Here is a 17500-nt window from a genome sequence, read left to right as displayed (position 1 = left end):
CTGGAAGCTGTTTTCATTTTGACACGAGAGAGAGAGAGAGAGAGAGAGACTACCTTGCATTGTCAATTGCTAAATCTGTATATGGATAAGTAGCCTATGGTTGTCAACTTATTTCGTACGGCCATACCAGCCTGGCAACGCCCGATCTCGTCTGATCTCGGAAGCTAAGCAGGGTCGGGCCTGGTTAGTACTTGGATGGGAGACCGCCTGGGAATACCAGGTGCTGTATGCTCTTTTGCTCATTCACTTAGAAACTGACATCTTGCAATATGCACAAGTAGTCCTTCATGAAAGGGGCTGGAAGCTGTTTTCATTTTGACACGAGAGAGAGAGAGAGAGAGAGAGAGAGACCACCTTGCATTGTCAATTGCTAAATCTGTATATGGATAAGTAGCCTATGGTTGTCAACTTATTTCGTACGGCCATACCAGCCTGGCAACGCCCGATCACGTCTGATCTCGGAAGCTAAGCAGGGTCGGGCCTGGTTAGTACTTGGATGGGAGACCGCCTGGGAATACCAGGTGCTGTATGCTCTTTTGCTCATTCACTTAGAAACTGACATCTTGCAATATGCACAAGTAGTCCTTCATGAAAGGGGCTGGAAGCTGTTTTCATTTTGACACGAGAGAGAGAGAGAGAGAGAGAGAGACCACCTTGCATTGTCAATTGCTAAATCTGTATATGGATAAGTAGCCTATGGTTGTCAACTTATTTCGTACGGCCATACCAGCCTGGCAACGCCCGATCACGTCTGATCTCGGAAGCTAAGCAGGGTCGGGCCTGGTTAGTACTTGGATGGGAGACCGCCTGGGAATACCAGGTGCTGTTTGCTCTTTTGCTCATTCACTTAGAAACTGACATCTTGCAATATGCACAAGTAGTCCTTCATGAAAGGGGCTGGAAGCTGTTTTCATTTTGACACGAGAGAGAGAGAGAGAGAGAGAGACTACCTTGCATTGTCAATTGCTAAATCTGTATATGGATAAGTAGCCTATGGTTGTCAACTTATTTAGTACGGCCATACCAGCCTGGCAACGCCCGATCTCGTCTGATCTCGGAAGCTAAGCAGGGTCGGGCCTGGTTAGTACTTGGATGGGAGACCGCCTGGGAATACCAGGTGCTGTATGCTCTTTTGCTCATTCACTTAGAAACTGAAATCTTGCAATATGCACAAGTAGTCCTTCATGAAAGGGGCTGGAAGCTGTTTTCATTTTGACACGAGAGAGAGAGAGAGAGACCACCTTGCATTGTCAATTGCTAAATCTGTATATGGATAAGTAGCCTATGGTTGTCAACTTATTTCGTACGGCCATACCAGCCTGGCAACGCCCGATCACGTCTGATCTCGGAAGCTAAGCAGGGTCGGGCCTGGTTAGTACTTGGATGGGAGACCGCCTGGGAATACCAGGTGCTGTATGCTCTTTTGCTCATTCACTTAGAAACTGACATCTTGCAATATGCACAAGTAGTCCTTCATGAAAGGGGCTGGAAGCTGTTTTCATTTTGACACGAGAGAGAGAGAGAGAGAGAGACTACCTTGCATTGTCAATTGCTAAATCTGTATATCGATAAGTAGCCTATGGTTGTCAACTTATTTCGTACGGCCATACCAGCCTGGCAACGCCCGATCTCGTCTGATCTTGGAAGCTAAGCAGGGTCGGGCCTGGTTGGTACTTGGATGGGAGACCGCCTGGGAATACCAGGTGCTGTATGCTCTTTTGCTCATTCACTTAGAAACTGACATCTTGCAATATGCACAAGTAGTCCTTCATGAAAGGGGCTGGAAGCTGTTTTCATTTTGACACGAGAGAGAGAGAGAGAGAGAGAGACCACCTTGCATTGTCAATTGCTAAATCTGTATATGGATAAGTAGCCTATGGTTGTCAACTTATTTCGTACGGCCATACCAGCCTGGCAACGCCCGATCACGTCTGATCTCGGAAGCTAAGCAGGGTCGGGCCTGGTTAGTACTTGGATGGGAGACCGCCTGGGAATACCAGGTGCTGTATGCTCTTTTGCTCATTCACTTAGAAACTGACATCTTGCAATATGCACAAGTAGTCCTTCATGAAAGGGGCTGGAAGCTGTTTTCATTTTGACACGAGAGAGAGAGAGAGAGAGAGAGAGAGACTACCTTGCATTGTCAATTGCTAAATCTGTATATGGATAAGTAGCCTATGGTTGTCAACTTATTTCGTACGGCCATACCAGCCTGGCAACGCCCGATCTCGTCTGATCTCGGAAGCTAAGCAGGGTCGGGCCTGGTTAGTACTTGGATGGGAGACCGCCTGGGAATACCAGGTGCTGTATGCTCTTTTGCTCATTCACTTAGAAACTTAAATCTTGCAATATGCACAAGTAGTCCTTCATGAAAGGGGCTGGAAGCTGTTTTCATTTTGACACGAGAGAGAGAGAGAGAGAGACCACCTTGCATTGTCAATCGCTAAATCTGTATATGGATAAGTAGCCTATGGTTGTCAACTTATTTCGTACGGCCATACCAGCCTGGCAACGCCCGATCTCGTCTGATCTCGGAAGCTAAGCAGGGTCGGGCCTGGTTAGTACTTGGATGGGAGACCGCCTGGGAATACCAGGTGCTGTATGCTCTTTTGCTCATTCACTTAGAAACTGACATCTTGCAATATGCACAAGTAGTCCTTCATGAAAGGGGCTGGAAGCTGTTTTCATTTTGACACGAGAGAGAGAGAGAGAGAGAGAGACTACCTTGCATTGTCAATTGCTAAATCTGTATATCGATAAGTAGCCTATGGTTGTCAACTTATTTCGTACGGCCATACCAGCCTGGCAACGCCCGATCTCGTCTGATCTCGGAAGCTAAGCAGGGTCGGGCCTGGTTGGTACTTGGATGGGAGACCGCCTGGGAATACCAGGTGCTGTATGCTCTTTTGCTCATTCACTTAGAAACTGACATCTTGCAATATGCACAAGTATTCCTTCATGAAAGGGGCTGGAAGCTGTTTTCATTTTGACACGAGAGAGAGAGAGAGAGAGAGAGACCACCTTGCATTGTCAATTGCTAAATCTGTATATGGATAAGTAGCCTATGGTTGTCAACTTATTTCGTACGGCCATACCAGCCTGGCAACGCCCGATCACGTCTGATCTCGGAAGCTAAGCAGGGTCGGGCCTGGTTAGTACTTGGATGGGAGACCGCCTGGGAATACCAGGTGCTGTATGCTCTTTTGCTCATTCACTTAGAAACTGACATCTTGCAATATGCACAAGTAGTCCTTCATGAAAGGGGCTGGAAGCTGTTTTCATTTTGACACGAGAGAGAGAGAGAGAGAGAGAGAGACCACCTTGCATTGTCAATTGCTAAATCTGTATATGGATAAGTAGCCTATGGTTGTCAACTTATTTCGTACGGCCATACCAGCCTGGCAACGCCCGATCACGTCTGATCTCGGAAGCTAAGCAGGGTCGGGCCTGGTTAGTACTTGGATGGGAGACCGCCTGGGAATACCAGGTGCTGTATGCTCTTTTGCTCATTCACTTAGAAACTGACATCTTGCAATATGCACAAGTAGTCCTTCATGAAAGGGGCTGGAAGCTGTTTTCATTTTGACACGAGAGAGAGAGAGAGAGAGAGAGAGAGAGAGAGAGAGACTACCTTGCATTGTCAATTGCTAAATCTGTATATGGATAAGTAGCCTGTGGTTGTCAACTTATTTCGTACGGCCATACCAGCCTGGCAACGCCCGATCTCGTCTGATCTCGGAAGCTAAGCAGGGTCGGGCCTGGTTAGTACTTGGATGGGAGACCGCCTGGGAATACCAGGTGCTGTATGCTCTTTTGCTCATTCACTTAGAAACTGAAATCTTGCAATATGCACAAGTAGTCCTTCATGAAAGGGGCTGGAAGCTGTTTTCATTTTGACACGAGAGAGAGAGAGAGAGAGAGAGACTACCTTGCATTGTCAATTGCTAAATCTGTATATGGATAAGTAGCCTATGGTTGTCAACTTATTTCGTACGGCCATACCAGCCTGGCAACGCCCGATCTCGTCTGATCTCGGAAGCTAAGCAGGGTCGGGCCTGGTTAGTACTTGGATGGGAGACCGCCTGGGAATACCAGGTGCTGTATGCTCTTTTGCTCATTCACTTAGAAACTGACATCTTGCAATATGCACAAGTAGTCCTTCATGAAAGGGGCTGGAAGCTGTTTTCATTTTGACACGAGAGAGAGAGAGAGAGAGAGAGAGAGAGAGACCACCTTGCATTGTCAATTGCTAAATCTGTATATGGATAAGTAGCCTATGGTTGTCAACTTATTTCGTACGGCCATACCAGCCTGGCAACGCCCGATCACGTCTGATCTCGGAAGCTAAGCAGGGTCGGGCCTGGTTAGTACTTGGATGGGAGACCGCCTGGGAATACCAGGTGCTGTATGCTCTTTTGCTCATTCACTTAGAAACTGACATCTTGCAATATGCACAAGTAGTCCTTCATGAAAGGGGCTGGAAGCTGTTTTCATTTTGACACGAGAGAGAGAGAGAGAGAGAGAGAGACCACCTTGCATTGTCAATTGCTAAATCTGTATATGGATAAGTAGCCTATGGTTGTCAACTTATTTCGTACGGCCATACCAGCCTGGCAACGCCCGATCACGTCTGATCTCGGAAGCTAAGCAGGGTCGGGCCTGGTTAGTACTTGGATGGGAGACCGCCTGGGAATACCAGGTGCTGTATGCTCTTTTGCTCATTCACTTAGAAACTGACATCTTGCAATATGCACAAGTAGTCCTTCATGAAAGGGGCTGGAAGCTGTTTTCATTTTGACACGAGAGAGAGAGAGAGAGAGAGAGAGAGAGACTACCTTGCATTGTCAATTGCTAAATCTGTATATGGATAAGTAGCCTATGGTTGTCAAATTATTTAGTACGGCCATACCAGCCTGGCAACGCCCGATCTCGTCTGATCTCGGAAGCTAAGCAGGGTCGGGCCTGGTTAGTACTTGGATGGGAGACCGCCTGGGAATACCAGGTGCTGTATGCTCTTTTGCTCATTCACTTAGAAACTGAAATCTTGCAATATGCACAAGTAGTCCTTCATGAAAGGGGCTGGAAGCTGTTTTCATTTTGACACGAGAGAGAGAGAGAGAGACCACCTTGCATTGTCAATTGCTAAATCTGTATATGGATAAGTAGCCTATGGTTGTCAACTTATTTCGTACGGCCATACCAGCCTGGCAACGCCCGATCACGTCTGATCTCGGAAGCTAAGCAGGGTCGGGCCTGGTTAGTACTTGGATGGGAGACCGCCTGGGAATACCAGGTGCTGTATGCTCTTTTGCTCATTCACTTAGAAACTGACATCTTGCAATATGCACAAGTAGTCCTTCATGAAAGGGGCTGGAAGCTGTTTTCATTTTGACACGAGAGAGAGAGAGAGAGAGAGAGACTACCTTGCATTGTCAATTGCTAAATCTGTATATCGATAAGTAGCCTATGGTTGTCAACTTATTTCGTACGGCCATACCAGCCTGGCAACGCCCGATCTCGTCTGATCTCGGAAGCTAAGCAGGGTCGGGCCTGGTTGGTACTTGGATGGGAGACCGCCTGGGAATACCAGGTGCTGTATGCTCTTTTGCTCATTCACTTAGAAACTGACATCTTGCAATATGCACAAGTAGTCCTTCATGAAAGGGGCTGGAAGCTGTTTTCATTTTGACACGAGAGAGAGAGAGAGAGAGAGAGACCACCTTGCATTGTCAATTGCTAAATCTGTATATGGATAAGTAGCCTATGGTTGTCAACTTATTTCGTACGGCCATACCAGCCTGGCAACGCCCGATCACGTCTGATCTCGGAAGCTAAGCAGGGTCGGGCCTGGTTAGTACTTGGATGGGAGACCGCCTGGGAATACCAGGTGCTGTATGCTCTTTTGCTCATTCACTTAGAAACTGACATCTTGCAATATGCACAAGTAGTCCTTCATGAAAGGGGCTGGAAGCTGTTTTCATTTTGACACGAGAGAGAGAGAGAGAGAGAGAGAGAGAGAGACTACCTTGCATTGTCAATTGCTAAATCTGTATATGGATAAGTAGCCTATGGTTGTCAACTTATTTCGTACGGCCATACCAGCCTGGCAACGCCCGATCTCGTCTGATCTCGGAAGCTAAGCAGGGTCGGGCCTGGTTAGTACTTGGATGGGAGACCGCCTGGGAATACCAGGTGCTGTATGCTCTTTTGCTCATTCACTTAGAAACTTAAATCTTGCAATATGCACAAGTAGTCCTTCATGAAAGGGGCTGGAAGCTGTTTTCATTTTGACACGAGAGAGAGAGAGAGAGAGACCACCTTGCATTGTCAATCGCTAAATCTGTATATGGATAAGTAGCCTATGGTTGTCAACTTATTTCGTACGGCCATACCAGCCTGGCAACGCCCGATCTCGTCTGATCTCGGAAGCTAAGCAGGGTCGGGCCTGGTTAGTACTTGGATGGGAGACCGCCTGGGAATACCAGGTGCTGTATGCTCTTTTGCTCATTCACTTAGAAACTGACATCTTGCAATATGCACAAGTAGTCCTTCATGAAAGGGGCTGGAAGCTGTTTTCATTTTGACACGAGAGAGAGAGAGAGAGAGAGAGACTACCTTGCATTGTCAATTGCTAAATCTGTATATCGATAAGTAGCCTATGGTTGTCAACTTATTTCGTACGGCCATACCAGCCTGGCAACGCCCGATCTCGTCTGATCTCGGAAGCTAAGCAGGGTCGGGCCTGGTTGGTACTTGGATGGGAGACCGCCTGGGAATACCAGGTGCTGTATGCTCTTTTGCTCATTCACTTAGAAACTGACATCTTGCAATATGCACAAGTATTCCTTCATGAAAGGGGCTGGAAGCTGTTTTCATTTTGACACGAGAGAGAGAGAGAGAGAGAGAGACCACCTTGCATTGTCAATTGCTAAATCTGTATATGGATAAGTAGCCTATGGTTGTCAACTTATTTCGTACGGCCATACCAGCCTGGCAACGCCCGATCACGTCTGATCTCGGAAGCTAAGCAGGGTCGGGCCTGGTTAGTACTTGGATGGGAGACCGCCTGGGAATACCAGGTGCTGTATGCTCTTTTGCTCATTCACTTAGAAACTGACATCTTGCAATATGCACAAGTAGTCCTTCATGAAAGGGGCTGGAAGCTGTTTTCATTTTGACACGAGAGAGAGAGAGAGAGAGACCACCTTGCATTGTCAATTGCTAAATCTGTATATGGATAAGTAGCCTATGGTTGTCAACTTATTTCGTACGGCCATACCAGCCTGGCAACGCCCGATCACGTCTGATCTCGGAAGCTAAGCAGGGTCGGGCCTGGTTAGTACTTGGATGGGAGACCGCCTGGGAATACCAGGTGCTGTATGCTCTTTTGCTCATTCACTTAGAAACTGACATCTTGCAATATGCACAAGTAGTCCTTCATGAAAGGGGCTGGAAGCTGTTTTCATTTTGACACGAGAGAGAGAGAGAGAGAGAGAGAGAGAGACTACCTTGCATTGTCAATTGCTAAATCTGTATATGGATAAGTAGCCTGTGGTTGTCAACTTATTTTGTACGGCCATACCAGCCTGGCAACGCCCGATCTCGTCTGATCTCGGAAGCTAAGCAGGGTCGGGCCTGGTTAGTACTTGGATGGGAGACCGCCTGGGAATACCAGGTGCTGTATGCTCTTTTGCTCATTCACTTAGAAACTGAAATCTTGCAATATGCACAAGTAGTCCTTCATGAAAGGGGCTGGAAGCTGTTTTCATTTTGACACGAGAGAGAGAGAGAGAGAGAGAGACTACCTTGCATTGTCAATTGCTAAATCTGTATATGGATAAGTAGCCTATGGTTGTCAACTTATTTCGTACGGCCATACCAGCCTGGCAACGCCCGATCTCGTCTGATCTCGGAAGCTAAGCAGGGTCGGGCCTGGTTAGTACTTGGATGGGAGACCGCCTGGGAATACCAGGTGCTGTATGCTCTTTTGCTCATTCACTTAGAAACTGACATCTTGCAATATGCACAAGTAGTCCTTCATGAAAGGGGCTGGAAGCTGTTTTCATTTTGACACGAGAGAGAGAGAGAGAGAGAGAGACCACCTTGCATTGTCAATTGCTAAATCTGTATATGGATAAGTAGCCTATGGTTGTCAACTTATTTCGTACGGCCATACCAGCCTGGCAACGCCCGATCACGTCTGATCTCGGAAGCTAAGCAGGGTCGGGCCTGGTTAGTACTTGGATGGGAGACCGCCTGGGAATACCAGGTGCTGTATGCTCTTTTGCTCATTCACTTAGAAACTGACATCTTGCAATATGCACAAGTAGTCCTTCATGAAAGGGGCTGGAAGCTGTTTTCATTTTGACACGAGAGAGAGAGAGAGAGAGAGAGAGAGAGACTACCTTGCATTGTCAATTGCTAAATCTGTATATGGATAAGTAGCCTATGGTTGTCAACTTATTTCGTACGGCCATACCAGCCTGGCAACGCCCGATCTCGTCTGATCTCGGAAGCTAAGCAGGGTCGGGCCTGGTTAGTACTTGGATGGGAGACCGCCTGGGAATACCAGGTGCTGTATGCTCTTTTGCTCATTCACTTAGAAACTTAAATCTTGCAATATGCACAAGTAGTCCTTCATGAAAGGGGCTGGAAGCTGTTTTCATTTTGACACGAGAGAGAGAGAGAGAGAGACCACCTTGCATTGTCAATCGCTAAATCTGTATATGGATAAGTAGCCTATGGTTGTCAACTTATTTCGTACGGCCATACCAGCCTGGCAACGCCCGATCTCGTCTGATCTCGGAAGCTAAGCAGGGTCGGGCCTGGTTAGTACTTGGATGGGAGACCGCCTGGGAATACCAGGTGCTGTATGCTCTTTTGCTCATTCACTTAGAAACTGACATCTTGCAATATGCACAAGTAGTCCTTCATGAAAGGGGCTGGAAGCTGTTTTCATTTTGACACGAGAGAGAGAGAGAGAGAGAGAGACTACCTTGCATTGTCAATTGCTAAATCTGTATATCGATAAGTAGCCTATGGTTGTCAACTTATTTCGTACGGCCATACCAGCCTGGCAACGCCCGATCTCGTCTGATCTCGGAAGCTAAGCAGGGTCGGGCCTGGTTGGTACTTGGATGGGAGACCGCCTGGGAATACCAGGTGCTGTATGCTCTTTTGCTCATTCACTTAGAAACTGACATCTTGCAATATGCACAAGTATTCCTTCATGAAAGGGGCTGGAAGCTGTTTTCATTTTGACACGAGAGAGAGAGAGAGAGAGAGAGACCACCTTGCATTGTCAATTGCTAAATCTGTATATGGATAAGTAGCCTATGGTTGTCAACTTATTTCGTACGGCCATACCAGCCTGGCAACGCCCGATCACGTCTGATCTCGGAAGCTAAGCAGGGTCGGGCCTGGTTAGTACTTGGATGGGAGACCGCCTGGGAATACCAGGTGCTGTATGCTCTTTTGCTCATTCACTTAGAAACTGACATCTTGCAATATGCACAAGTAGTCCTTCATGAAAGGGGCTGGAAGCTGTTTTCATTTTGACACGAGAGAGAGAGAGAGAGAGACCACCTTGCATTGTCAATTGCTAAATCTGTATATGGATAAGTAGCCTATGGTTGTCAACTTATTTCGTACGGCCATACCAGCCTGGCAACGCCCGATCACGTCTGATCTCGGAAGCTAAGCAGGGTCGGGCCTGGTTAGTACTTGGATGGGAGACCGCCTGGGAATACCAGGTGCTGTATGCTCTTTTGCTCATTCACTTAGAAACTGACATCTTGCAATATGCACAAGTAGTCCTTCATGAAAGGGGCTGGAAGCTGTTTTCATTTTGACACGAGAGAGAGAGAGAGAGAGAGAGAGAGAGAGAGAGAGACTACCTTGCATTGTCAATTGCTAAATCTGTATATGGATAAGTAGCCTGTGGTTGTCAACTTATTTCGTACGGCCATACCAGCCTGGCAACGCCCGATCTCGTCTGATCTCGGAAGCTAAGCAGGGTCGGGCCTGGTTAGTACTTGGATGGGAGACCGCCTGGGAATACCAGGTGCTGTATGCTCTTTTGCTCATTCACTTAGAAACTGAAATCTTGCAATATGCACAAGTAGTCCTTCATGAAAGGGGCTGGAAGCTGTTTTCATTTTGACACGAGAGAGAGAGAGAGAGAGAGAGACTACCTTGCATTGTCAATTGCTAAATCTGTATATGGATAAGTAGCCTATGGTTGTCAACTTATTTCGTACGGCCATACCAGCCTGGCAACGCCCGATCTCGTCTGATCTCGGAAGCTAAGCAGGGTCGGGCCTGGTTAGTACTTGGATGGGAGACCGCCTGGGAATACCAGGTGCTGTATGCTCTTTTGCTCATTCACTTAGAAACTGACATCTTGCAATATGCACAAGTAGTCCTTCATGAAAGGGGCTGGAAGCTGTTTTCATTTTGACACGAGAGAGAGAGAGAGAGAGAGAGAGAGAGAGACCACCTTGCATTGTCAATTGCTAAATCTGTATATGGATAAGTAGCCTATGGTTGTCAACTTATTTCGTACGGCCATACCAGCCTGGCAACGCCCGATCACGTCTGATCTCGGAAGCTAAGCAGGGTCGGGCCTGGTTAGTACTTGGATGGGAGACCGCCTGGGAATACCAGGTGCTGTATGCTCTTTTGCTCATTCACTTAGAAACTGACATCTTGCAATATGCACAAGTAGTCCTTCATGAAAGGGGCTGGAAGCTGTTTTCATTTTGACACGAGAGAGAGAGAGAGAGAGAGAGAGAGACCACCTTGCATTGTCAATTGCTAAATCTGTATATGGATAAGTAGCCTATGGTTGTCAACTTATTTCGTACGGCCATACCAGCCTGGCAACGCCCGATCACGTCTGATCTCGGAAGCTAAGCAGGGTCGGGCCTGGTTAGTACTTGGATGGGAGACCGCCTGGGAATACCAGGTGCTGTATGCTCTTTTGCTCATTCACTTAGAAACTGACATCTTGCAATATGCACAAGTAGTCCTTCATGAAAGTGGCTGGAAGCTGTTTTCATTTTGACACGAGAGAGAGAGAGAGAGAGAGAGAGAGACTACCTTGCATTGTCAATTGCTAAATCTGTATATGGATAAGTAGCCTATGGTTGTCAACTTATTTAGTACGGCCATACCAGCCTGGCAACGCCCGATCTCGTCTGATCTCGGAAGCTAAGCAGGGTCGGGCCTGGTTAGTACTTGGATGGGAGACCGCCTGGGAATACCAGGTGCTGTATGCTCTTTTGCTCATTCACTTAGAAACTGAAATCTTGCAATATGCACAAGTAGTCCTTCATGAAAGGGGCTGGAAGCTGTTTTCATTTTGACACGAGAGAGAGAGAGAGAGACCACCTTGCATTGTCAATTGTTAAATCTGTATATGGATAAGTAGCCTATGGTTGTCAACTTATTTCGTACGGCCATACCAGCCTGGCAACGCCCGATCACGTCTGATCTCGGAAGCTAAGCAGGGTCGGGCCTGGTTAGTACTTGGATGGGAGACCGCCTGGGAATACCAGGTGCTGTATGCTCTTTTGCTCATTCACTTAGAAACTGACATCTTGCAATATGCACAAGTAGTCCTTCATGAAAGGGGCTGGAAGCTGTTTTCATTTTGACACGAGAGAGAGAGAGAGAGAGAGAGAGACCACCTTGCATTGTCAATTGCTAAATCTGTATATGGATAAGTAGCCTATGGTTGTCAACTTATTTCGTACGGCCATACCAGCCTGGCAACGCCAGATCACGTCTGATCTCGGAAGCTAAGCAGGGTCGGGCCTGGTTAGTACTTGGATGGGAGACCGCCTGGGAATACCAGGTGCTGTATGCTCTTTTGCTCATTCACTTAGAAACTGACATCTTGCAATATGCACAAGTAGTCCTTCATGAAAGGGGCTGGAAGCTGTTTTCATTTTGACACGAGAGAGAGAGAGAGAGAGAGAGAGAGAGAGAGAGAGAGAGAGAGAGAGACTACCTTGCATTGTCAATTGCTAAATCTGTATATGGATAAGTAGCCTATGGTTGTCAACTTATTTCGTACGGCCATACCAGCCTGGCAACGCCCGATCTCGTCTGATCTTGGAAGCTAAGCAGGGTCGGGCCTGGTTAGTACTTGGATGGGAGACCGCCTGGGAATACCAGGTGCTGTATGCTCTTTTGCTCATTCACTTAGAAACTGAAATCTTGCAATATGCACAAGTAGTCCTTCATGAAAGGGGCTGGAAGCTGTTTTCATTTTGACACGAGAGAGAGAGAGAGAGACTACCTTGCATTGTCAATTGCTAAATCTGTATATGGATAAGTAGCCTATGGTTGTCAACTTATTTCGTACGGCCATACCAGCCTGGCAACGCCCGATCTCGTCTGATCTCGGAAGCTAAGCAGGGTCGGGCCTGGTTAGTACTTGGATGGGAGACCGCCTGGGAATACCAGGTGCTGTATGCTCTTTTGCTCATTCACTTAGAAACTGACATCTTGCAATATGCACAAGTAGTCCTTCATGAAAGGGGCTGGAAGCTGTTTTCATTTTGACACGAGAGAGAGAGAGAGAGAGAGAGAGAGACCACCTTGCATTGTCAATTGCTAAATCTGTATATGGATAAGTAGCCTATGGTTGTCAACTTATTTCGTACGGCCATACCAGCCTGGCAACGCCCGATCACGTCTGATCTCGGAAGCTAAGCAGGGTCGGGCCTGGTTAGTACTTGGATGGGAGACCGCCTGGGAATACCAGGTGCTGTATGCTCTTTTGCTCATTCACTTAGAAACTGACATCTTGCAATATGCACAAGTAGTCCTTCATGAAAGGGGCTGGAAGCTGTTTTCATTTTGACACGAGAGAGAGAGAGAGAGAGAGAGAGAGAGAGAGAGAGAGACCACCTTGCATTGTCAATTGCTAAATCTGTATATGGATAAGTAGCCTATGGTTGTCAACTTATTTCGTACGGCCATACCAGCCTGGCAACGCCCGATCACGTCTGATCTCGTAAGCTAAGCAGGGTCGGGCCTGGTTAGTACTTGGATGGGAGACCGCCTGGGAATACCAGGTGCTGTATGCTCTTTTGCTCATTCACTTAGAAACTGACATCTTGCAATATGCACAAGTAGTCCTTCATGAAAGGGGCTGGAAGCTGTTTTCATTTTGACACGAGAGAGAGAGAGAGAGAGAGAGAGAGAGAGAGAGACTACCTTGCATTGTCAATTGCTAAATCTGTATATGGATAAGTAGCCTATGGTTGTCAACTTATTTCGTACGGCCATACCAGCCTGGCAACGCCCGATCTCGTCTGATCTCGGAAGCTGAGCAGGGTCGGGCCTGGTTAGTACTTGGATGGGAGACCGCCTGGGAATACCAGGTGCTGTATGCTCTTTTGCTCATTCACTTAGAAACTGAAATCTTGCAATATGCACAAGTAGTCCTTCATGAAAGGGGCTGGAAGCTGTTTTCATTTTGACACGAGAGAGAGAGAGAGAGACCACCTTGCATTGTCAATTGCTAAATCTGTATATGGATAAGTAGCCTATGGTTGTCAACTTATTTCGTACGGCCATACCAGCCTGGCAACGCCCGATCTCGTCTGATCTCGGAAGCTAAGCAGGGTCGGGCCTGGTTAGTACTTGGATGGGAGACCGCCTGGGAATACCAGGTGCTGTATGCTCTTTTGCTCATTCACTTAGAAACTGACATCTTGCAATATGCACAAGTAGTCCTTCATGAAAGGGGCTGGAAGCTGTTTTCATTTTGACACGAGAGAGAGAGAGAGAGAGAGAGAGAGAGACTACCTTGCATTGTCAATTGCTAAATCTGTATATGGATAAGTAGCCTATGGTTGTCAACTTATTTCGTACGGCCATACCAGCCTGGCAACGCCCGATCTCGTCTGATCTCGGAAGCTAAGCAGGGTCGGGCCTGGTTAGTACTTGGATGGGAGACCGCCTGGGAATACCAGGTGCTGTATGCTCTTTTGCTCATTCACTTAGAAACTGACATCTTGCAATATGCACAAGTAGTCCTTCATGAAAGGGGCTGGAAGCTGTTTTCATTTTGACACGAGAGAGAGAGAGACCACCTTGCATTGTCAATTGCTAAATCTGTATATGGATAAGTAGCCTATGGTTGTCAACTTATTTCGTACGGCCATACCAGCCTGGCAACGCCCGATCTCGTCTGATCTCGGAAGCTAAGCAGGGTCGGGCCTGGTTAGTACTTGGATGGGAGACCGCCTGGGAATACCAGGTGCTGTATGCTCTTTTGCTCATTCACTTAGAAACTGACATCTTGCAATATGCACAAGTAGTCCTTCATGAAAGGGGCTGGAAGCTGTTTTCATTTTGACACGAGAGAGAGAGAGAGAGACTACCTTGCATTGTCAATTGCTAAATCTGTATATGGATAAGTAGCCTATGGTTGTCAACTTATTTCGTACGGCCATACCAGCCTGGCAACGCCCGATCTCGTCTGATCTCGGAAGCTAAGCAGGGTCGGGCCTGGTTAGTACTTGGATGGGAGACCGCCTGGGAATACCAGGTGCTGTATGCTCTTTTGCTCATTCACTTAGAAACTGACATCTTGCAATATGCACAAGTAGTCCTTCATGAAAGGGGCTGGAAGCTGTTTTCATTTTGACACGAGAGAGAGAGAGAGAGAGAGAGAGAGACCACCTTGCATTGTCAATTGCTAAATCTGTATATGGATAAGTAGCCTATGGTTGTCAACTTATTTCTTACGGCCATACCAGCCTGGCAACGCCCGATCATGTCTGATCTCGGAAGCTAAGCAGGGTCGGGCCTGGTTAGTACTTGGATGGGAGACCGCCTGGGAATACCAGGTGCTGTATGCTCTTTTGCTCATTCACTTAGAAACTGACATCTTGCAATATGCACAAGTAGTCCTTCATGAAAGGGGCTGGAAGCTGTTTTCATTTTGACACGAGAGAGAGAGAGAGAGACCACCTTGCATTGTCAATTGCTAAATCTGTATATGGATAAGTAGCCTATGGTTGTCAACTTATTTCGTACGGCCATACCAGCCTGGCAACGCCCAATCTCGTCTGATCTCGGAAGCTAAGCAGGGTCGGGCCTGGTTAGTACTTGGATGGGAGACCGCCTGGGAATACCAGGTGCTGTATGCTCTTTTGCTCATTCACTTAGAAACTGACATCTTGCAATATGCACAAGTAGTCCTTCATGAAAGGGGCTGGAAGCTGTTTTCATTTTGACACGAGAGAGAGAGAGACTACCTTGCATTGTCAATTGCTAAATCTGTATATGGATAAGTAGCCTATGGTTGTCAACTTATTTCGTACGGCCATACCAGCCTGGCAACGCCCGATCTCGTCTGATCTCGGAAGCTAAGCAGGGTCGGGCCTGGTTAGTACTTGGATGGGAGACCGCCTGGGAATACCAGGTGCTGTATGCTCTTTTGCTCATTCACTTAGAAACTGACATCTTGCAATATGCACAAGTAGTCCTTCATGAAAGGGGCTGGAAGCTGTTTTCATTTTGACACGAGAGAGAGAGAGAGAGACCACCTTGCATTGTCAATTGCTAAATCTGTATATGGATAAGTAGCCTATGGTTGTCAACTTATTTCGTACGGCCATACCAGCCTGGCAACGCCCAATCTCGTCTGATCTCGGAAGCTAAGCAGGGTCGGGCCTGGTTAGTACTTGGATGGGAGACCGCCTGGGAATACCAGGTGCTGTATGCTCTTTTGCTCATTCACTTAGAAACTGACATCTTGCAATATGCACAAGTAGTCCTTCATGAAAGGGGCTGGAAGCTGTTTTCATTTTGACACGAGAGAGAGAGAGACTACCTTGCATTGTCAATTGCTAAATCTGTATATGGATAAGTAGCCTATGGTTGTCAACTTATTTCGTACGGCCATACCAGCCTGGCAACGCCCGATCTCGTCTGATCTCGGAAGCTAAGCAGGGTCGGGCCTGGTTAGTACTTGGATGGGAGACCGCCTGGGAATACCAGGTGCTGTATGCTCTTTTGCTCATTCACTTAGAAACTGACATCTTGCAATATGCACAAGTAGTCCTTCATGAAAGGGGCTGGAAGCTGTTTTCATTTTGACACAAGAGAGAGAGAGAGAGAGAGAGAGAGAGAGACCACCTTGCATTGTCAATTGCTAAATCTGTATATGGATAAGTAGCCTATGGTTGTCAACTTATTTCGTACGGCCATACCAGCCTGGCAACGCCCGATCACGTCTGATCTCGGAAGCTAAGCAGGGTCGGGCCTGGTTAGTACTTGGATGGGAGACCGCCTGGGAATACCAGGTGCTGTATGCTCTTTTGCTCATTCACTTAGAAACTGACATCTTGCAATATGCACAAGTAGTCCTTCATGAAAGGGGCTGGAAGCTGTTTTCATTTTGACACGAGAGAGAGAGAGAGAGAGAGAGAGAGAGACCACCTTGCATTGTCAATTGCTAAATCTGTATATGGATAAGTAGCCTATGGTTGTCAACTTATTTCGTACGGCCATACCAGCCTGGCAACGCCCGATCACGTCTGATCTCGTAAGCTAAGCAGGGTCGGGCCTGGTTAGTACTTGGATGGGAGACCGCCTGGGAATACCAGGTGCTGTATGCTCTTTTGCTCATTCACTTAGAAACTGACATCTTGCAATATGCACAAGTAGTCCTTCATGAAAGGGGCTGGAAGCTGTTTTCATTTTGACACGAGAGAGAGAGAGAGAGAGAGAGAGAGAGAGAGAGAGAGAGACTACCTTGCATTGTCAATTGCTAAATCTGTATATGGATAAGTAGCCTATGGTTGTCAACTTATTTCGTACGGCCATACCAGCCTGGCAACGCCCGATCTCGTCTGATCTCGGAAGCTGAGCAGGGTCGGGCCTGGTTAGTACTTGGATGGGAGACCGCCTGGGAATACCAGGTGCTGTATGCTCTTTTGCTCATTCACTTAGAAACTGAAATCTTGCAATATGCACAAGTAGTCCTTCATGAAAGGGGCTGGAAGCTGTTTTCATTTTGACACGAGAGAGAGAGAGAGAGAGAGACCACCTTGCATTGTCAATTGCTAAATCTGTATATGGATAAGTAGCCTATGGTTGTCAACTTATTTCGTACGGCCATACCAGCCTGGCAACGCCCGATCTCGTCTGATCTCGGAAGCTAAGCAGGGTCGGGCCTGGTTAGTACTTGGATGGGAGACCGCCTGGGAATACCAGGTGCTGTATGCTCTTTTGCTCATTCACTTAGAAACTGACATCTTGCAATATGCACAAGTAGTCCTTCATGAAAGGGGCTGGAAGCTGTTTTCATTTTGACACGAGAGAGAGAGAGAGAGAGAGAGAGAGAGAGAGACTACCTTGCATTGTCAATTGCTAAATCTGTATATGGATAAGTAGCCTATGGTTGTCAACTTATTTAGTACGGCCATACCAGCCTGGCAACGCCCGATCTCGTCTGATCTCGGAAGCTAAGCAG

General features: G+C 47.2%; 52 non-coding genes and 7 pseudogenes across 52 annotated transcripts in view; all 59 read left to right on the top strand.

Moving 5' to 3' along the window:
• The first annotated feature begins 113 nt into the window (after positions 1 to 113).
• Positions 114 to 232, top strand: LOC146263217 (5S ribosomal RNA). Its single transcript, XR_014725292.1, has one exon. It is a non-coding gene; the product is annotated as a 5S ribosomal RNA (ribosomal RNA).
• Positions 233 to 414: 182 nt separating this feature from the next.
• LOC146263216 (5S ribosomal RNA) lies at positions 415 to 533 on the top strand. Its single transcript, XR_014727659.1, has one exon. It is a non-coding gene; the product is annotated as a 5S ribosomal RNA (ribosomal RNA).
• Positions 534 to 713: 180 nt separating this feature from the next.
• LOC146263215 (5S ribosomal RNA) lies at positions 714 to 832 on the top strand. The gene has a single exon (XR_014729143.1). It is a non-coding gene; the product is annotated as a 5S ribosomal RNA (ribosomal RNA).
• A 178-nt stretch (positions 833 to 1010) lies between these two features.
• On the top strand, positions 1011 to 1129 carry LOC146263214 (5S ribosomal RNA). Its single transcript, XR_014728840.1, has one exon. It is a non-coding gene; the product is annotated as a 5S ribosomal RNA (ribosomal RNA).
• A 172-nt stretch (positions 1130 to 1301) lies between these two features.
• On the top strand, positions 1302 to 1420 carry LOC146263213 (5S ribosomal RNA). The gene has a single exon (XR_014727658.1). It is a non-coding gene; the product is annotated as a 5S ribosomal RNA (ribosomal RNA).
• A 176-nt stretch (positions 1421 to 1596) lies between these two features.
• On the top strand, positions 1597 to 1715 carry LOC146263212 (5S ribosomal RNA; annotated as a pseudogene).
• Positions 1716 to 1893: 178 nt separating this feature from the next.
• Positions 1894 to 2012, top strand: LOC146263211 (5S ribosomal RNA). Its single transcript, XR_014727657.1, has one exon. It is a non-coding gene; the product is annotated as a 5S ribosomal RNA (ribosomal RNA).
• A 182-nt stretch (positions 2013 to 2194) lies between these two features.
• Positions 2195 to 2313, top strand: LOC146263210 (5S ribosomal RNA). Its single transcript, XR_014725291.1, has one exon. It is a non-coding gene; the product is annotated as a 5S ribosomal RNA (ribosomal RNA).
• A 174-nt stretch (positions 2314 to 2487) lies between these two features.
• LOC146263209 (5S ribosomal RNA) lies at positions 2488 to 2606 on the top strand. The gene has a single exon (XR_014725289.1). It is a non-coding gene; the product is annotated as a 5S ribosomal RNA (ribosomal RNA).
• A 178-nt stretch (positions 2607 to 2784) lies between these two features.
• Positions 2785 to 2903, top strand: LOC146263208 (5S ribosomal RNA). Its single transcript, XR_014728679.1, has one exon. It is a non-coding gene; the product is annotated as a 5S ribosomal RNA (ribosomal RNA).
• A 178-nt stretch (positions 2904 to 3081) lies between these two features.
• Positions 3082 to 3200, top strand: LOC146263207 (5S ribosomal RNA). Its single transcript, XR_014727656.1, has one exon. It is a non-coding gene; the product is annotated as a 5S ribosomal RNA (ribosomal RNA).
• Positions 3201 to 3380: 180 nt separating this feature from the next.
• On the top strand, positions 3381 to 3499 carry LOC146263206 (5S ribosomal RNA). The gene has a single exon (XR_014727655.1). It is a non-coding gene; the product is annotated as a 5S ribosomal RNA (ribosomal RNA).
• Positions 3500 to 3691: 192 nt separating this feature from the next.
• LOC146263205 (5S ribosomal RNA) lies at positions 3692 to 3810 on the top strand. The gene has a single exon (XR_014725288.1). It is a non-coding gene; the product is annotated as a 5S ribosomal RNA (ribosomal RNA).
• Positions 3811 to 3988: 178 nt separating this feature from the next.
• LOC146263204 (5S ribosomal RNA) lies at positions 3989 to 4107 on the top strand. Its single transcript, XR_014725287.1, has one exon. It is a non-coding gene; the product is annotated as a 5S ribosomal RNA (ribosomal RNA).
• Positions 4108 to 4293: 186 nt separating this feature from the next.
• On the top strand, positions 4294 to 4412 carry LOC146263203 (5S ribosomal RNA). The gene has a single exon (XR_014727654.1). It is a non-coding gene; the product is annotated as a 5S ribosomal RNA (ribosomal RNA).
• A 180-nt stretch (positions 4413 to 4592) lies between these two features.
• On the top strand, positions 4593 to 4711 carry LOC146263202 (5S ribosomal RNA). The gene has a single exon (XR_014727653.1). It is a non-coding gene; the product is annotated as a 5S ribosomal RNA (ribosomal RNA).
• A 184-nt stretch (positions 4712 to 4895) lies between these two features.
• Positions 4896 to 5014, top strand: LOC146263201 (5S ribosomal RNA). The gene has a single exon (XR_014728839.1). It is a non-coding gene; the product is annotated as a 5S ribosomal RNA (ribosomal RNA).
• Positions 5015 to 5186: 172 nt separating this feature from the next.
• Positions 5187 to 5305, top strand: LOC146263200 (5S ribosomal RNA). Its single transcript, XR_014727652.1, has one exon. It is a non-coding gene; the product is annotated as a 5S ribosomal RNA (ribosomal RNA).
• A 178-nt stretch (positions 5306 to 5483) lies between these two features.
• Positions 5484 to 5602, top strand: LOC146263199 (5S ribosomal RNA). The gene has a single exon (XR_014728678.1). It is a non-coding gene; the product is annotated as a 5S ribosomal RNA (ribosomal RNA).
• A 178-nt stretch (positions 5603 to 5780) lies between these two features.
• Positions 5781 to 5899, top strand: LOC146263198 (5S ribosomal RNA). The gene has a single exon (XR_014727650.1). It is a non-coding gene; the product is annotated as a 5S ribosomal RNA (ribosomal RNA).
• Positions 5900 to 6085: 186 nt separating this feature from the next.
• Positions 6086 to 6204, top strand: LOC146263197 (5S ribosomal RNA). The gene has a single exon (XR_014725286.1). It is a non-coding gene; the product is annotated as a 5S ribosomal RNA (ribosomal RNA).
• Positions 6205 to 6378: 174 nt separating this feature from the next.
• Positions 6379 to 6497, top strand: LOC146263196 (5S ribosomal RNA). The gene has a single exon (XR_014725285.1). It is a non-coding gene; the product is annotated as a 5S ribosomal RNA (ribosomal RNA).
• Positions 6498 to 6675: 178 nt separating this feature from the next.
• LOC146263195 (5S ribosomal RNA) lies at positions 6676 to 6794 on the top strand. The gene has a single exon (XR_014728677.1). It is a non-coding gene; the product is annotated as a 5S ribosomal RNA (ribosomal RNA).
• A 178-nt stretch (positions 6795 to 6972) lies between these two features.
• Positions 6973 to 7091, top strand: LOC146263194 (5S ribosomal RNA). The gene has a single exon (XR_014727649.1). It is a non-coding gene; the product is annotated as a 5S ribosomal RNA (ribosomal RNA).
• Positions 7092 to 7265: 174 nt separating this feature from the next.
• Positions 7266 to 7384, top strand: LOC146263193 (5S ribosomal RNA). The gene has a single exon (XR_014727648.1). It is a non-coding gene; the product is annotated as a 5S ribosomal RNA (ribosomal RNA).
• A 184-nt stretch (positions 7385 to 7568) lies between these two features.
• On the top strand, positions 7569 to 7687 carry LOC146263192 (5S ribosomal RNA). Its single transcript, XR_014728153.1, has one exon. It is a non-coding gene; the product is annotated as a 5S ribosomal RNA (ribosomal RNA).
• Positions 7688 to 7865: 178 nt separating this feature from the next.
• LOC146263191 (5S ribosomal RNA) lies at positions 7866 to 7984 on the top strand. The gene has a single exon (XR_014725284.1). It is a non-coding gene; the product is annotated as a 5S ribosomal RNA (ribosomal RNA).
• Positions 7985 to 8162: 178 nt separating this feature from the next.
• LOC146263190 (5S ribosomal RNA) lies at positions 8163 to 8281 on the top strand. Its single transcript, XR_014727647.1, has one exon. It is a non-coding gene; the product is annotated as a 5S ribosomal RNA (ribosomal RNA).
• A 184-nt stretch (positions 8282 to 8465) lies between these two features.
• Positions 8466 to 8584, top strand: LOC146263189 (5S ribosomal RNA). The gene has a single exon (XR_014725283.1). It is a non-coding gene; the product is annotated as a 5S ribosomal RNA (ribosomal RNA).
• A 174-nt stretch (positions 8585 to 8758) lies between these two features.
• On the top strand, positions 8759 to 8877 carry LOC146263188 (5S ribosomal RNA). Its single transcript, XR_014725282.1, has one exon. It is a non-coding gene; the product is annotated as a 5S ribosomal RNA (ribosomal RNA).
• A 178-nt stretch (positions 8878 to 9055) lies between these two features.
• On the top strand, positions 9056 to 9174 carry LOC146263187 (5S ribosomal RNA). The gene has a single exon (XR_014728676.1). It is a non-coding gene; the product is annotated as a 5S ribosomal RNA (ribosomal RNA).
• Positions 9175 to 9352: 178 nt separating this feature from the next.
• Positions 9353 to 9471, top strand: LOC146263186 (5S ribosomal RNA). Its single transcript, XR_014727646.1, has one exon. It is a non-coding gene; the product is annotated as a 5S ribosomal RNA (ribosomal RNA).
• Positions 9472 to 9645: 174 nt separating this feature from the next.
• LOC146263185 (5S ribosomal RNA) lies at positions 9646 to 9764 on the top strand. Its single transcript, XR_014727645.1, has one exon. It is a non-coding gene; the product is annotated as a 5S ribosomal RNA (ribosomal RNA).
• A 192-nt stretch (positions 9765 to 9956) lies between these two features.
• On the top strand, positions 9957 to 10075 carry LOC146263184 (5S ribosomal RNA). The gene has a single exon (XR_014725281.1). It is a non-coding gene; the product is annotated as a 5S ribosomal RNA (ribosomal RNA).
• Positions 10076 to 10253: 178 nt separating this feature from the next.
• LOC146263183 (5S ribosomal RNA) lies at positions 10254 to 10372 on the top strand. The gene has a single exon (XR_014725280.1). It is a non-coding gene; the product is annotated as a 5S ribosomal RNA (ribosomal RNA).
• Positions 10373 to 10558: 186 nt separating this feature from the next.
• On the top strand, positions 10559 to 10677 carry LOC146263182 (5S ribosomal RNA). Its single transcript, XR_014727644.1, has one exon. It is a non-coding gene; the product is annotated as a 5S ribosomal RNA (ribosomal RNA).
• Positions 10678 to 10859: 182 nt separating this feature from the next.
• On the top strand, positions 10860 to 10978 carry LOC146263181 (5S ribosomal RNA). The gene has a single exon (XR_014727643.1). It is a non-coding gene; the product is annotated as a 5S ribosomal RNA (ribosomal RNA).
• A 182-nt stretch (positions 10979 to 11160) lies between these two features.
• LOC146263180 (5S ribosomal RNA) lies at positions 11161 to 11279 on the top strand. The gene has a single exon (XR_014728838.1). It is a non-coding gene; the product is annotated as a 5S ribosomal RNA (ribosomal RNA).
• Positions 11280 to 11451: 172 nt separating this feature from the next.
• LOC146263179 (5S ribosomal RNA) lies at positions 11452 to 11570 on the top strand. Its single transcript, XR_014727642.1, has one exon. It is a non-coding gene; the product is annotated as a 5S ribosomal RNA (ribosomal RNA).
• A 180-nt stretch (positions 11571 to 11750) lies between these two features.
• Positions 11751 to 11869, top strand: LOC146263178 (5S ribosomal RNA; annotated as a pseudogene).
• Positions 11870 to 12073: 204 nt separating this feature from the next.
• On the top strand, positions 12074 to 12192 carry LOC146263177 (5S ribosomal RNA). The gene has a single exon (XR_014728903.1). It is a non-coding gene; the product is annotated as a 5S ribosomal RNA (ribosomal RNA).
• A 172-nt stretch (positions 12193 to 12364) lies between these two features.
• LOC146263176 (5S ribosomal RNA) lies at positions 12365 to 12483 on the top strand. The gene has a single exon (XR_014725278.1). It is a non-coding gene; the product is annotated as a 5S ribosomal RNA (ribosomal RNA).
• A 182-nt stretch (positions 12484 to 12665) lies between these two features.
• On the top strand, positions 12666 to 12784 carry LOC146263175 (5S ribosomal RNA). Its single transcript, XR_014727641.1, has one exon. It is a non-coding gene; the product is annotated as a 5S ribosomal RNA (ribosomal RNA).
• Positions 12785 to 12978: 194 nt separating this feature from the next.
• LOC146263174 (5S ribosomal RNA) lies at positions 12979 to 13097 on the top strand (annotated as a pseudogene).
• A 190-nt stretch (positions 13098 to 13287) lies between these two features.
• LOC146263173 (5S ribosomal RNA) lies at positions 13288 to 13406 on the top strand. Its single transcript, XR_014729324.1, has one exon. It is a non-coding gene; the product is annotated as a 5S ribosomal RNA (ribosomal RNA).
• Positions 13407 to 13578: 172 nt separating this feature from the next.
• Positions 13579 to 13697, top strand: LOC146263172 (5S ribosomal RNA). Its single transcript, XR_014725277.1, has one exon. It is a non-coding gene; the product is annotated as a 5S ribosomal RNA (ribosomal RNA).
• Positions 13698 to 13881: 184 nt separating this feature from the next.
• Positions 13882 to 14000, top strand: LOC146263171 (5S ribosomal RNA). Its single transcript, XR_014725276.1, has one exon. It is a non-coding gene; the product is annotated as a 5S ribosomal RNA (ribosomal RNA).
• A 168-nt stretch (positions 14001 to 14168) lies between these two features.
• On the top strand, positions 14169 to 14287 carry LOC146263170 (5S ribosomal RNA). The gene has a single exon (XR_014725275.1). It is a non-coding gene; the product is annotated as a 5S ribosomal RNA (ribosomal RNA).
• Positions 14288 to 14459: 172 nt separating this feature from the next.
• On the top strand, positions 14460 to 14578 carry LOC146263169 (5S ribosomal RNA). The gene has a single exon (XR_014725274.1). It is a non-coding gene; the product is annotated as a 5S ribosomal RNA (ribosomal RNA).
• A 182-nt stretch (positions 14579 to 14760) lies between these two features.
• Positions 14761 to 14879, top strand: LOC146263168 (5S ribosomal RNA; annotated as a pseudogene).
• Positions 14880 to 15051: 172 nt separating this feature from the next.
• LOC146263167 (5S ribosomal RNA) lies at positions 15052 to 15170 on the top strand (annotated as a pseudogene).
• A 168-nt stretch (positions 15171 to 15338) lies between these two features.
• Positions 15339 to 15457, top strand: LOC146263166 (5S ribosomal RNA). Its single transcript, XR_014725273.1, has one exon. It is a non-coding gene; the product is annotated as a 5S ribosomal RNA (ribosomal RNA).
• A 172-nt stretch (positions 15458 to 15629) lies between these two features.
• On the top strand, positions 15630 to 15748 carry LOC146263165 (5S ribosomal RNA; annotated as a pseudogene).
• A 168-nt stretch (positions 15749 to 15916) lies between these two features.
• On the top strand, positions 15917 to 16035 carry LOC146263164 (5S ribosomal RNA). Its single transcript, XR_014725272.1, has one exon. It is a non-coding gene; the product is annotated as a 5S ribosomal RNA (ribosomal RNA).
• A 186-nt stretch (positions 16036 to 16221) lies between these two features.
• On the top strand, positions 16222 to 16340 carry LOC146263163 (5S ribosomal RNA). The gene has a single exon (XR_014727639.1). It is a non-coding gene; the product is annotated as a 5S ribosomal RNA (ribosomal RNA).
• Positions 16341 to 16524: 184 nt separating this feature from the next.
• Positions 16525 to 16643, top strand: LOC146263162 (5S ribosomal RNA; annotated as a pseudogene).
• A 196-nt stretch (positions 16644 to 16839) lies between these two features.
• Positions 16840 to 16958, top strand: LOC146263161 (5S ribosomal RNA). The gene has a single exon (XR_014729322.1). It is a non-coding gene; the product is annotated as a 5S ribosomal RNA (ribosomal RNA).
• Positions 16959 to 17134: 176 nt separating this feature from the next.
• LOC146263160 (5S ribosomal RNA) lies at positions 17135 to 17253 on the top strand. Its single transcript, XR_014725271.1, has one exon. It is a non-coding gene; the product is annotated as a 5S ribosomal RNA (ribosomal RNA).
• A 188-nt stretch (positions 17254 to 17441) lies between these two features.
• LOC146263159 (5S ribosomal RNA) overlaps positions 17442 to 17500 on the top strand; it is a 119-nt gene continuing 60 nt past the window's right edge. The window contains exon 1 of the ribosomal RNA XR_014728837.1: positions 17442 to 17500. This exon is cut by the window's right edge and continues 60 nt beyond it. This is a non-coding gene — a ribosomal RNA (5S ribosomal RNA).

Source organism: Hypomesus nipponensis, chromosome 12 (genome assembly GCF_054491055.1).
Source record: "Hypomesus nipponensis isolate SF chromosome 12, ASM5449105v1, whole genome shotgun sequence".
Classification (NCBI taxonomy): Eukaryota; Metazoa; Chordata; class Actinopteri; order Osmeriformes; family Osmeridae; genus Hypomesus; species Hypomesus nipponensis.
Note: the sequence above shows the minus strand (reverse complement) of the source record. Positions and strands in the feature narration are given on the sequence as shown.